At 34.8% G+C, this 14,723-nt stretch overlaps 1 pseudogene; it reads left to right on the forward strand.

The window, feature by feature from the left end:
- The first annotated feature begins 2,646 nt into the window (after nt 1–2,646).
- LOC148297341 (uncharacterized) lies at nt 2,647–8,709 on the forward strand (annotated as a pseudogene).
- The last annotated feature ends 6,014 nt before the right edge of the window (nt 8,710–14,723 follow it).

Raw genomic sequence — 14,723 nt, forward strand, 5'->3', positions numbered from 1 at the left:
ATATTCACTAACAAATAAGAGTTTATTTATACTTTTATTAAATATAACATAAGCTACTAGTGTAAATATTTTAAATTGAAGATCAAATGCAATCATTGTATTCATATAGGGTCAAGGAGTGTAGCTGTAAAAAATCATCAAAATCAGAGTTGAAATAACCGTTAAATCGTGATTTTTCGTTTATAACCGTCGAAAAGTTTTGTCCTATTACTTAATCTCTGAATGTTTATTTTTTCCGATTTTTGGTGTATATGATCTCGAAGTGTAAACAAACAAATTTGACGGTTGGATCGTTGAAACTAGTTTCGTAGAATGCGTATGCCATGAAAACAATATATTCACTAACAAATAAGTGTTTATTTATACTTTTATTAAATATAACATATGATTTTGTGGTATCTACTAGTGTAAATATTTTAAATTGACGATCGAATGCAGTCATTGTACTCATATAGCATCAAGGAGTGTAGCTGTAAAAAATCATCAAAATCAGGGTTGAAATAACCGTTAAATCATGAATTTTTGTTTATAACCGTCGAAATGTTTTGTCCCATTAATTGATCTCTTAATGTTTATTTTTTCTGAATTTTGGTGTATTTGATCTCGAAGTATAAACAAACAAGTTTGACTGTTGGATCGTTGAGTAGCTTTAAATTTATTTATTTTGTACGTATAACACTTAAGAAATTGAATAGTATATGTATTTATTACTAGCTTTAAATATTTTTTAAGACTTTGCGCGACCAATTGGTATTTCGTCGCGCAAAGTATGTTCTCAAAATTTGGGCGTGTACCAAAAATGGGATTTTTTTTTATAAAAAAATTTCGACTTTGCGCGACCAATATATAAATATTCGTCGCGCAAAGTATACTCTAAAAATTTGGCGGGCACCAAAAATGAGATTTTTAAAATAAATAAAAAATTTCAACTTTGCACGACCAATATATAATTATTCGTCGCGCAAAGTGTACTCTAAAAATTTGGCGGGCACCAAAAATGGGATTTTTAAAATTAAAAAAAAATTTCGACTTTGCGCGACCAATATATAATTATTCGTCGCGCAAAGTATATATTCTAAAATTTTGGCGGGCACCAAAAATGGGATTGTTAAAAAAAAATTTCGACTTTGCGCGACCAATATATAAATATTCGTCGTGCAAAGTATACTCTAAAAATTAGGCAGGCACCAAAAATGGGACACGGGAATATTTTGGTTGCACAAAAGTTTGGGCGACCAGAAATTCGTCGCGCAAAACTGAAAAAATTTGGCGGGCATTTAAATTTTTTTTAAAACACTTTGCGAGACCAATATATTGTTTTGTAGCGTAAAGTGATACGTTCTTTAAAAGCAAAATAACTCCTCCACCATTTTCTCAATGTCTTCTAAATCCTACCATTTCTCTCTTTCCCACTCCCCAAATCCTACCATTTCTCTCACTCACTCCTCTCACTTAATCTCTCATCTCTCTCTTCACTATCTCTCTCTCTCTCACTCACTCTCTCATCTCTCTTTTCATCATCTCTCACTCTCACTCACTCTCTCATATCTCTTTTCATCATCTCTCACTCTCACTCACTCTCTCATCTCTCTCTCTCTCTCACTATCTTCTCTAATTCTCTCACACTCACTTCTCTGTAAATTTTAAATTTTTTTCATTAATATGTGTTTTTGGAGTTAGTTTTGAGTTTATGCCAATTATTTGTCATTATTTTATGTTATTGTTTTGTTATTTGACAATATTTGTTTTTTTTTTTTTGTAGGGAATTGTTGAGGCTTTGATGGCTGAAGTTGAGGATTTGATATAAGAGGCTTGTAGATATTATTATTGTACCTTGTTAATTTAAGTGTACATTTTGAATATTATGTATATTGGATAATTTGACCACTATTTTTCTTATGTAATTTTATTTTGAATATGTCAATTTAAATTAAAGTAATTAAGAAAAATAAAATCATACAATTAAATTAAATTTTAAAAAATTAATATAATGAAATTGATATAAGAGAAATAATAATAAAAAATGTCAAAAACCTTGCGCGACAAAAATAAAAAAATAAAAAAAAAATGAATATTTCGTCGCGCAAACCTTTGCGCGACGTTAACATTCGTCGCGCAAAGTACACTTGCGCGACATTAACTTTCGTCGTGCAAAGTAGATATTATTCGTCGCGCAAAGTATATAATATTCGTCGCGTAAAGTATTAATATTCGTCGCGCAAAGTTGTTATTGTCCGTCGCGCAAAGTTTTCAGGATTCGTCGCGCAAAGTTATTATTTTCGTCGCGCAAAATCGTCATGGTTCATCGCACAAGTTGTTATCCTTCGTCGCGCAAAATGTCTTTGTGCGACGAAGAATTTTCGCCGATGTGCAAACTTTGCGCGGCGAAATTTTCCTTTGCGCGACCAAAAATCATTCGTCACGCAAAGTGTTTTTTGTAGTAGTGCTTGTTGTCAATATGCTTCTCTTTTATACATTCTTGAATACTAAAATTATTTCAAAATATATGGATGTGTGTTTTATGAGATACACATAGTCCAAGCGATAGTAATCATCAGTGAACGCTATGAAACGAAAGAAGCCTCACTTTGATGTAGCAGACATCAAACTGGATTTACCTCTACAATTTTGTAACTATTTTCCTTTATGGCTTTAGGGTATATTTCTAAAAACCGGAGCTTTGAACATGCAGGGGAACTTATACAGTGGCTGGCTTTTGGCCTATGGAGGATTTGGAAGTGTAGGAATGAGGCGATTTTTGAAGGAAAATCAATTGATCCCCAAGATGTTGCCCTATGGCCGAAGCAAGTTCCAGAGTTCAGGGAGGCTATGACCAGATGTGCGGCTAGTGGCATTAACAATTTAGAAGGTGGCGGTTGAGGCTACTTTGGATGGGATCGGGGTTTGACATTAGGGAGCTGGGCCGACAATTAGGAAAGGTGAGATGAGGTTTATGTATGCACCACGGGCATGTAACCAAGCTCCTTATCGTTAATAACTGATATTTACGGCATATGACAAAGAACGCCTTAAAAAGATAGTAAAGTGTGTCATTAATAACTTATATTTAAGGCAAATGAAAAATGCCTTAAAAGGATAATTTATGTGTCTTTTAACGGCATTATTGTAAATACACTGTGAATGCAAATTATATATTGTTGAGGCCCAAAAAGTCACGACAAGCCCAAAAGCATTTAAAGCCCAATATGACGTACGGAATAGGGGATAAATTGGTCACGTATTAATTCCAATTATATTTTCGGAAATTAATTTGACAAAATAAATATGTACGCAAGCTTTTATACAAATTCTAATAGCATCCATGTCATGCCAAAAACCTATTCCTTTAATTATGATACGTCACTAGGCTCGGTCACAAAAGCCCAAGTCATTGTAATACATGCCCAAGCATTCCAAACACATGCCAAATAACTCTATGCCACGCTAATACATTTTTCCTATGCCAATCACCTACCAAGCTCGCATGAACCAAAGTCATATGGTTTATGAGGCTTGCATGAGGGATTGTGATGTGGAGGGTTACAGAGGTCCACAGAAGCTCTTGGATAATGGAGACTTTGGGCTAGCTACTTGGGAGTACCAAAGTCCAAGTCCATTACTTGGAGTTCTCTAATGTGGATGAGCAAATGAGATATTCTTCAAGCTCTTCCTTTTACCCACAGGAAATAGTCATTTTCTAATGCCTAGTTTTACTTACTGGAAATAAGAATGTCCTAATGCTCCATATTACCCGTTGGAAACAAGCCAATTTCAACACATCCTTTTACCCATAGGAAATAGTCACTGTCCAATGCTTAGCTTTACTTGTTGGAAATAAGAATGTCCCAATGCTCCATTTTACCTGTTGGAAATATACTAGCTCCAACACTTCCTTTTACCTATTGGAAACCAAAGAGAGCCTTCACCTTCTATAAATTGGGACGCATTGCCCAGGCAAAACCAACTTCTCTTAGTGGCTAGAAACCTCTCAGCAACCATGAGAACCCCTCCATACTTTAGCTGCTGCAAGCATCCCAATAGCCATTACCCTTTTCTTAGATGTTGCAAACACCCCAGAAACCATCAGAGCACCTTCCTTTAGCTGCTACAAACATTCTAGCAACTATCACAGTTATTCCTCAGCCATTAACCTCCATCTGTTGGCTGCTGCAAGCATCCCGGTGACCATCGACCCATTCTCTTAGCTGTTGTAAGCATCCCAGCAGCCATCATTGCAATTTCTCCTACTTTCTTAGCCTTAAAATCCTTCATATTTCCTATAAAGCCTCACTAAGCATAACTCCAAGCTTTTCCTTCATCCTCATACTCTTCCAAGCTATAAACACCATATCCTTCAAGCATCAAGCTTTTCCTTCTATTCTCATTCTCTTGAAACTCTTAAATCACCATAGTCATAGCTTCAAACAACAAATTCTCAACACTCAAACTCAAGCATATCAAACACTAAGCCAAGCACAAGCATTCTCATTTGCTAAACTTTTGGGTCTTTAACTTCCACACTCCAAGATCTCATGCCAAGCTCATATAATCTCAGTTCAACATCAGCAAATCATCTTCACCCATTTTCAGAGCAGCCGGAAACGTCAACACAAAACATGCAGCCGCTGGAAGAACAACAGAGTACTCCCCTAGGACTTGCTTCTCATTCGAGATGCTTTGGGCCTAGTTTTCGCTAACTCAGAAAAAGGAGTAATGAAGACTTGATTCACCACTCTATGGTGGTCCAAGAATCAACAAGCCCGGATGATAAGTGCATTATTTACTATATTTTTATATCTCTTTTATTTGGTTTTTGTAGGGAAAGTTAATTTAAAATAGCATTATTACCTTACTTTCCTTATTTTCAGCTATTCTGCACTCTTGGAAGGATTTCGACTGAAAATCGACTTTTCAAATGAATTTTAGCGCAAGACCAATTGGAGAAGAAAGCTAAGACATTGAAGATCATTGTATCAAAGTTTCATAATTTTCTACCAAGCCAAATGCTCCAGACTTGCAAGTCAAGACAGCCTAAGTTGAAATTCCGTCAAAACTGCACTGCTGTGGAAGATTGAAGATTTGAAGACCTTTCCGATTTTTCCTAGTGGCGTGTAATATATGCCTGGAAAGCTTAGACATAAAGCTACGTTTCTCATATTTTTCCAGAATTTTCTAGGAAGTGGAATGACCCCAAAGTGTACGTGCAAGTTGGCTGACGTGTTTCCAAGTCAAAGAAGGATTCTTTCCTAATTTGTTTCCTTAATTGTTTGGGATTTTGTTTTGCTTTAGGAGAGTTTTTCCAGACCTTTTAAGAGTAGGGTTTAGTTGTTTTACACTATAGAAGATCACCCTAAGGATCTCTTCAGACCATCCTCCCATATACCATACTTTTCCACCAACTTTCATACACCCAAAGAAACATCAGCGAGAGCCAAGGATTTGCTGCTGCACTACTTGAGGAGCTTTCGAAGGTGTTCCTGTGGAGACTCCGAAGATCAAATCCATCTGCCAAAGCGGTTTTATGACAATAATTCTCTTGTTTATATTTTCTTTTGTCATGAACTAATTTCCCTTGCTAGGGCTACGATGTAGCCTAACCATGAATACTTAATTTTTATAGTTATATTAATTCCTGATTATTATCCCATGTTGAGTATTTGTTACTGTTCTTAATGATTTAAATATCTAGCTAATATTTAATTGATGATCCAAGCGGAGACCGAGAGGAGATGTTTGGTGTTTGCTTCTTGTAACAAATACCATGACTTGAATGAGTGCCCGAGAGGGACTAACATGACTCATGCAGTTTTCTTGCAGGTTCTCATAGAACTTAATGGGTTCTTGATTTTCTAAATCTGTTGCTCGAGAGAGAATGGGTTGTTAATTAAGAATACTTTTGGTTGAGCCCGAGAGGGGATATCGAATGAATTAGGAGAAACCAACTGTCAACATGGATAGTAATTAGGGTTAATTGGCTATAAGAATTAAGTGGAATTGGTTATGGTGAAATCGGATGCTCTAGTGTCTCATCATCTTAATTTTCTATCATTAATTAAATTGCTATTTTTCATAATTGTTTTAGGTTACTTAAATCAATCAATCTTCTTAATCAATTGTTCAGATAAACTTTTGAATTAATCATAATTGGTAATTAATAGGAAATTACAGTCTTCGTGGGAACGATACTCTACTTATTTCTATATTACTTGTGCGAATTGTGCGCTTGCAATAATTTCACAACACCGGACAAGCCTTTCGACGGAAAAAGACCCCAACATATATATATATATATATATTACGACGTGCGACTGAGTAAGCCATTTGTAATTCAAATTTTATTTTTTTGCCGAAACCCCCCAATATATTTGCAATTCGCTAAAAATATAACATTTTAAAAAAAAATTCCCTCATTTTATTTTTCATTCAGATGTGAACGTTCGAGCAAAGTTGAAAGACTATTGCTCCACTTCTCTCTCCATCTCCCTCTCTCACAATTTCTGGATTCTCTCTCACAGTTAATCAAGAACTCCAGTTCCTTATTTACTAGAAGACTATTGCTCGAGCAAAGCTGAATTCTCAGTGACAGTTCCTAAGGTTCTATTTTCTAAATCCCTAACCTCTATGTTTGATACTGGGTTTTTGTTCAGTTCTAGATATCATTTGCTTGCTTTTATTGTGGATTCAATGTGAAAGTTTGTTTTTAATAGATTGAATTTGGATTCTATATGTATAATTTTATTATAGAATCCAAGATTCTACACCGATTTCTGATTTTTTTATTATTGAATTTGGGTTCTAGTTTTATGGATCCACTTAAAATCAGCCTCACTATCACCCTTGGTTGCCAATGAAGACGTAGAAATGCTTGATATGTATAGAATGTATAGAGATGCTTATTTCCAAGATGATGGTGTTGTGGAACCAACACATAAAAGAGAATAGCCAAGTTTTACAAGTTTGTTAGAAGATGCTGAAATTGCATTATTTCCTGGTTATATGAAGTACATGAAGATGTCTGTAGTTGTTGTCTTGTACAAGTTTAAAGCTATGCATGGTGTGGGAACCGAATTTTAGCCAAACCCTAGGTCAAATATTTCCTTTCATTTGGGGATTATTTGGCCTAATTGGGAGTTATCTGATTCAATTGGCAATTATTCGATTCTTACCCTAATTACATCAATCTCTCCAAATTGGGGAAGAATAATTCCTTTCCATCTGTGGAATTATTCTTCTGAAACCCTAGCCTCCGAGGCTCCTATAAATACATGGCTACACCAAGGCTTAAGGTAATTCTAAACCTATGTCTAAACTTCTGTTTCAAAATACTGCCGAATTTCTATCTCACAAATCCTAGCCGCCACAATTCTTTCTCCCTATTACACAAGGCTCTGGCCACCACACACTGCTCCGGCCACCCGATTCACACCATACATACATCTTTGTACCATTTTAGTTAGCTATTGTTTTCCTACAAACACTTGAACTAACTTAGGCATCAAAGGGCCTTTGGCCAACACCCCCCCGGGTGTGGTCCTCTTATTCCAATTTATTTTGCAGGGAGAAAAAGTCAACGAAGAGGAATACGGAATCTTAGACGAATATTCTCGTGGGATGAAAATTGCTCCCACAAATTGGTGCTTTCATTGAGAGCACAATTTATACTCAACGCATACTCAAGGAATCCGTTCCTCCTATTTTCCAATCCACCGAAACCTTCCAAACAACCATGGTTGGAAGCAAATGCCCTAGGAGCAAAACCACCACACACGGCTCCGGCCACCCGGTTCTCCCCACGAGAGCTCTATACCCTTTTTAGCTATTGTTTCTCTGCGAATCAATCGAACTAACTTAGGCATCGGAGGGCCTTTGGCCAACACCCCCCGAATGTGGTCCTTTTACTCCGATTGGTTTTCCAGGGAGAAAGAGAAGCGAAGGAGAAAAAGAAATCTTTGGCAAATATTCTTGTGGGATGAAAATCGCTCCCACACATGGTTTAACGAAAAATGCCTACAATGATATGTTTGAAATTTTACGTGACATAATGCCAGATGGGAACACACTTCCTAATTCTTTGTATTCAAAAAAAAAAAAAAAAAAAAATTACTAGAGACATTTGATCTAGGTTATGAAAAGATAGATGCATGTGTAAATGACTGTTGTTTATTTTTGAAGGACCTTGAGCCTTTGGATACATTTCGAAGTGTGATGCTTCAAGATGGAAAACTAATGCGCGCACTAATAAGATTCACAAGGGAATCTCTGCTAAGGTCTTGCGCTATTTTCCTATAGTACTCAGACTTAAAAGGATGTTTAGATCACCTGAAAAGGCTAAACAGTTACTTTTCCAATCATAAAAGTCAGGATGGCAAGATGAGACATCCGGTTGATTCACTTGCGTGGGAACAAATAGATCGTAAGTATCCTAGTTTTGCATCGGATCCACGCAATCTTAGATTGGCCCTTTCAACTGATGGGTTTAATCCCTTTGGTGATCTTAGTTTTAGATATAGTTGTTGGCTGGTGATGCTAGTTACTTACAATCTTTCCCCTTCGTTATGCATGTTGAAGGATAATATGATAGTGTCATTATTAATCTCGGGCCCCAAGCAGCCAGGAAATGATATAGCTGTATATTTAGAGCCATTAATTGATGATTTAAAAGAGCTTTGGAATAATGGGATTGAGGTGTACGATTTATATAATAACTGATGCATGAAGTCTTCAGAAATATCTTTCCAATTATCTAATGTTATAAGCACCAACTCCCTTGATGTGGCACCAAGGAAAGAAGCTCCTAGTTGAATTCAATCCTCGAGGCCAGCCACATGGGGAAAATGCAGCTAAGTTTGCTTCTCTCCTTGGTGCCACAGCAAGGGAATTGGTGCCAATAACATTAGAGAATTAGAAAGATATTTCTGAAGACTTCATGCATCAGTTGTGGGAGCACGCTTTGGTAATTTCAATTAGCTATATATGTTTTCTTTCTGTTTTTGTTGTCTAATTTAGCTATGTTTCTATTTCTAATAATTTCAATTTTTCTGTTTTAGACTATTGCTAGAGCAAAGCTGACCTGCACTGCACCTTACTGATACTCCAAATTTATTTATTTTCTTGTTCTAATTTTTACAAAGTCAAAAGTCACCTTGTAATTAATGTTAAACTATCCTATGGCTCCTGAGTATAATCAACAAAATAAACTTCGATATGTAAACTCATCAAATATGGGATTTGTAGAAAGGATTTCATTGAAACTCAATGCCATAATTCGAGGTTTGGGATCCTGCCTTTTGAAACTGGAAAGCCCACCAGTTCGCCCATAAAACAAAGAACATTTTTGCTATGGGGATTAAATGATCCAATGTTGTCCTCGTATTCGTTTCATGATTAATTTGGATATCTGGTGGTTTAGACTCTAGAGTGGTGAGGAGCAACGCAGTGGGAGGAAGGCAGGGAGGATTGGTGGTGATAAAACACGAGTGTTCTGAAGTGGTGGCTTTTAGGTTAACTCATAATTTAGTTTTTAAATTTTTGTGTCAAAATAAATAAATTGATGCTCAGCACATGTGTAAAATATAATTGAAAATCTGATGATATGGCTAATGCCATCTCATTTGGGACTCAAATTTATGTTCCTATCATTATTGATACTAGCCTCTCCGCAAGCGCTTCTGCGCCTGCAAGAGGCTTTTTTTTTAAAAAATTTAAAAATATTTTACAATAAAAAAAGATAATGGGTAGTTGTATTCCATAAAAAGATGATCTATTATCTTATTTTTCTTTTAATTTTAAATTTTTTTAATATGAAAAATGTGTGAATTTACCATATTATCCTTATTTAATTAATAATTTCAATTCTTAATGTTTGCATTAACCAAGGGCATTTTCTGGTATTTTGAATGTTTTACCATTCTCTGCCTTTTGCTTTATATATATAGATAAAAAAAATATGGTAAAGCATGAAACTATTGATAAATATATACTAAAAGAAATTTATGCAATAAAAACAGAAACCTCTATATGTTATTATTATTATTATTTTACAAAAATGATATTCTGAACTATTCTATAATATACGGGAAGGGTCAAACTCAGATGCAAAGTGCGGGCACACTTTCCTCACCCACTTGCAAACGGAAACCTACCTTTGGATTTACAATATATATATAGTTTTTAGATCTTTTAAAAGTGGAAAATAATAATAGTAACTAACTGACAAAAATAAAAGCAAGCTTCGATCGGGCCATAGAACCTAGGAAACGGTTTTTAGGTTGCGTCTTCAAGCTTTGGACCTATTTGTGAAATAAAAATTATATTAATTCAAATTCTTCTATGATATATACCAATAAGTCAAAAATGGTCCATGCGAGATATGGGAATTGTAACTTTAGGTGCTGGGTATTGAATTTTGTTGATCTTAGAGCAATTTCATTTGTCATGGCAAAGAGTAAAGGTAAGTAAAAACGGTTATTCTTCACATGAACAATATTTGTCCTAGCAATTTTTTTTTTACTTTTTCACCCATTGCCATAATAACCTAAGGGCAATTGTATTATAAAAATTATTTTTTAATACAATTTTCAACCGAAATTTTATTTTTTTATTTGAAAATTAACAAATTATTCAATTTCATATAAAAATAAATATTAAAGCTAGAAAAGAGATTAAAAATATAGCATTGAATATAAATAAATATTGAAATTATATATTTTTTAATTTGACCGGTTTAGTTTTTGACCGGTTGTTGACTTTTTGGTCAACTCAATTTTTTTCCGATCTGGTTCGGTGCGGTTTGGCTCAAGTTTCAGGTTCACCGGTTTGAATGCCCACCCCTAGTCAGCACCCTCAGGCAATAGCTCGGGTTGTTCTTGCCTTCAGGCTTGCCCCGTCTTGATGGAGACCATATCCTGCTCAGGCTGCAATTCATTGGTAGAGTGACTTTTGCCAACCCAAGAGGTCTTTTGCCTTGGCAATTTGTACTACTAGAACTGCTTTTACCCATGTGGTTTATCTTTATAGAAATTTAGTAAAAAAAAACCCAAAAGAAACAAGCTCTTCTCAAACATATCCAAAATATTTTCAAAATGGCAGAAAATCCCCTTATCTTAAACATCAAAGACATGCAAGTCCTAGGCCTCTCTCCTCCACAAAAGACCAAAGCAACATGTGAAGTTCTTGTCTTTTTTTTTTAGCAATAGCAGAGTAACAGTGGCAACAAATAGTAACAATGTCAGCAGCAGCAGCAACAGTGCAACAGCCCATATTTTAAAAGCTTTGTTTGTTTATGCTTGTGAATACATCTGAAATAGGCATGTGAATTCGTTGGATTGTATAGTGTGTGCATGTGAAGTGCATATGTAAATTCAGAAGTATGTAGAGAGATAGAGAGATAGAGAGATAGAGAGAAGAGAGCTTATCTTCTCATCCTTAGCCATCTTAGCAGAGTCGGTGAATAGGTGTATATAGTTTTGTAACTCTGAAGAGAGAAGTACAACACCAGAGAAAAAAAAAATCTCAGTACTTCCTCCTTTAGTTTTCAATCAATAAAACTCCCTTTGTTCATATACTTTCTCTTATTCTCTTATTATACTCCCTTACTCAGACCACTTTTAATACCGCCGACCATTGTAAATACCCGGTCATAACAGTTCCAGCAGCAAAAGCAATTAAATAAGTCTTTTTCTCTTTTATTTTTGGTTTTCTTAGCAGACTTCTTGTCCAAAACAGGGAAACGCTTTTCATAATTATGTTATTATCTTACTAAATTGACGATCAATACTTTGTTTGTGCACTTGGTCATGTTTGATATTTGCCATAACAATAACTGGATGTCTGTCAGGGAACCTCTGAGTTCAGAGGACCATTGAGTTCTGCTCCATAGGCCTTTAAGTTGGCGTCTTTGCAGTTCCATGTTCTAGTTCCATGTTCTAGGCATGGTGTCTGGTTGTTATTTTGACCTTTAGAAACCTTGACCGAGACCCACTAAGACCCTTGAAAAATAATGGTATCAGAGCATTATTTATTATTGGATACTCATGGTCAAATATTATATCATCATATTCTAAATTATTTTGTTCATCTATCTTTTCTTCATTTATTTCTTCTAATTCTTCCATATTATAGTATTTAAAATTTTGTTCTTCTATGTTAATACTATTGTAAGACTCTAATATATTACTTTGATCAGTTGTGGTTATACCTTTCTTAAAAAATGTAATATCTGGAGGTGTATATAAAAATCCTCCTTGTAAACTTTTTAAGAAATTTCATTTATTTGTTTGTAATTAGTAAATCTTACAATTGCTTCACCTATACGATTTTCAAAAATTTATGCTTTATCAAGTTGTCTATTTTTTGCTACTTGTAAATTGAGTAAAATCAATTATGTTCCTTCTAAAAAGCTATTATCCACTGGTTTTGCCTCTATCATATTAACATGTTTTAGTAATAATAAGGATATGTTATATTACTTTGAACATACTTTAGATGGAATGGTTTTTTATTACTTCCAAGCATGGAAAATTAAAAATCCAAGAGAACATCAAGCAGCAAAAGAAATGTTTAATATAGATGCTTTTGTTAAATTATACAATCCAACGAATTCACATGCCTATTTCAGATGTATTCACATGCATAAACAAACAAAGCTTTTAAAATATGGGCTGCTGCACTGTTGTTGCTGTTGCTGACACTGTTACTGTGTTGCTGCCATTGTTATTGTTCTGCTGTTGGAAAAAAAGACAAGAACTTCACATGTTGCTTTGGTCTTTTGTGGAGGAGAGAGGCCTAGGACTTGTATGTCTTTGATTTTTATACACCTATTCACCGACTCTGCTAAAGATGGCTAAGGGTAAGAAGAAGAGCCCTCTTCTCTCTATCTCTCTATCTCTCTACATACTTCTTTTTGCTTTTATTTGACTACATTCTGATCGTATTATATCATATACATATTGTATTCTTGCTCCTATGGATACATCTAGTTTCCTAGGGTGTTTTTGCCATTCATTCCAAATTCTTTCTCCTATTGGTCCTTTAATTTTTGTCATATAAGTATCTAATAAATTAAGATCATCAATTCTGCATGTTCTACCTAAATACTTGAAAAAGTTTGAAGTATATTCACTAATATATTGCAAATCACAAATTTGTAATTGTAAGATGGGTCAATTTTGTTGATTCTATTACATGAAATAGATTTAGACCGAGAAACAAAAGACAAGTTCATTAATAACAATTAATTGTGATAGATGTATTCATAGGAGCAAGAATACAACATGTATATGATAGATTACGATCAGAATGTAGTCAAATAAAAGCAAAAAGACAAATTAGAAAATAGTTTTACATGAGCTGTTAAAATATAGATTTACCTAAACAATATGGATGTCATAGAAAATTTTAGGAGAAAAAGCCATATAGAAAGAGTTATAGAAAATATAGACCTTATAAACAACAATACAAAAATTTTAAAATTCAACCTTCAAAAATTTTTAGAAGAAGAAAATATATCCCTAAACAATTTAGGAAAATAACAAATAAGCCATGGATTAGAAAATATAAAGTACCCTTATTTCTTATAATTAACTGCTTAGTCCAGCAGAATCTGCAAAGATAGAAATCCCTACCAAGCAAGACATTCAAAAATACAAGGGAGCAATAATAGCTAAGCAACAATTGTTCAATGATGATCGTCTGAACCTCTTTAACTGTCACGACCCGATTCGAAAATAAAGAATACTCCCGAATCAGGGTGCGTGAATTGAAAGGAATAAATAAAAGGACTGAAAAATTGATTAAAATACATTACGATGTAATGCCCCGAAAAATTCAAGGTGGATTTTCATATTTTAGTGAAAAATAATATAATTGTGGAGAATGATTTTGTCAAGTGATTTTGGTTTGAAATTATTAAAATAAGTGGGGTTTAATTTCAAGTTGGACAAACATGACCAAAATATCCCTATGTGTGATAGATTACCAAAATACCCTTGTAGGCAAAGAAAAAAAAGGAGAAGGAGGCAACATGTAAGCCAAGCATTTCTTCCCTCCTTCATTCTTCCCCCCTTCCCACTTACATTCTCTTCAAAAATCTGATTTTGGGATGAGTTGTTCATCTATTGGTGGATGAGTCACCTAGTCTAAAAATAGTGACTCACCTAGCCTAATTAAGCTCTTCCTCTCCATTCATTGTATCAACCCTCTCTTCTAACTTGATGACTGATCGGTGCATAAATTACATATCATTTTGTACCCTTTTAACTTATGATTTGGTTATGTTTTTGAGTTAAACTTGTGCTTTTAATCCTTTTTGTGTTTATCTTTCAGTTCATTGAGCTTTAGGTAATAATTATGGCTTTAGAGAGCATAATTCATGCAATTCAAGCATGTTAAGGCCTAATTTGGATGAATGGATGAAGAGCTTAAAGACAAACTCATTTTGGCTACAGCCCCCTGCCAGTCCAGTTCCGTATGTCATATTGCAAGCATTGTTTCAACAACCTACATAGCTCTAATGAGGCCACATTCTTCATGAAAGTTGTTCCAATTGGTGTGTACTATAACATATCCAAAATTCAGCCCCATTGGATAAATCTGGAGTCCGTTACCTAGCAAACACAGAACCATGCTCAGGATGGATCTTATCAGCGCGGAAAATGAGTTAGCAATTTGTTTCGGCCTTAACTTCTTCCTCCGACCTTGGATTGGCCCAAATAATATATGGCTGG

This window comes from Prunus avium, chromosome 1 (genome assembly GCF_965620075.1).
Source record: "Prunus avium chromosome 1, drPruAviu1.hap1.1, whole genome shotgun sequence".
Taxonomy (NCBI): domain Eukaryota; kingdom Viridiplantae; phylum Streptophyta; class Magnoliopsida; order Rosales; family Rosaceae; genus Prunus; species Prunus avium.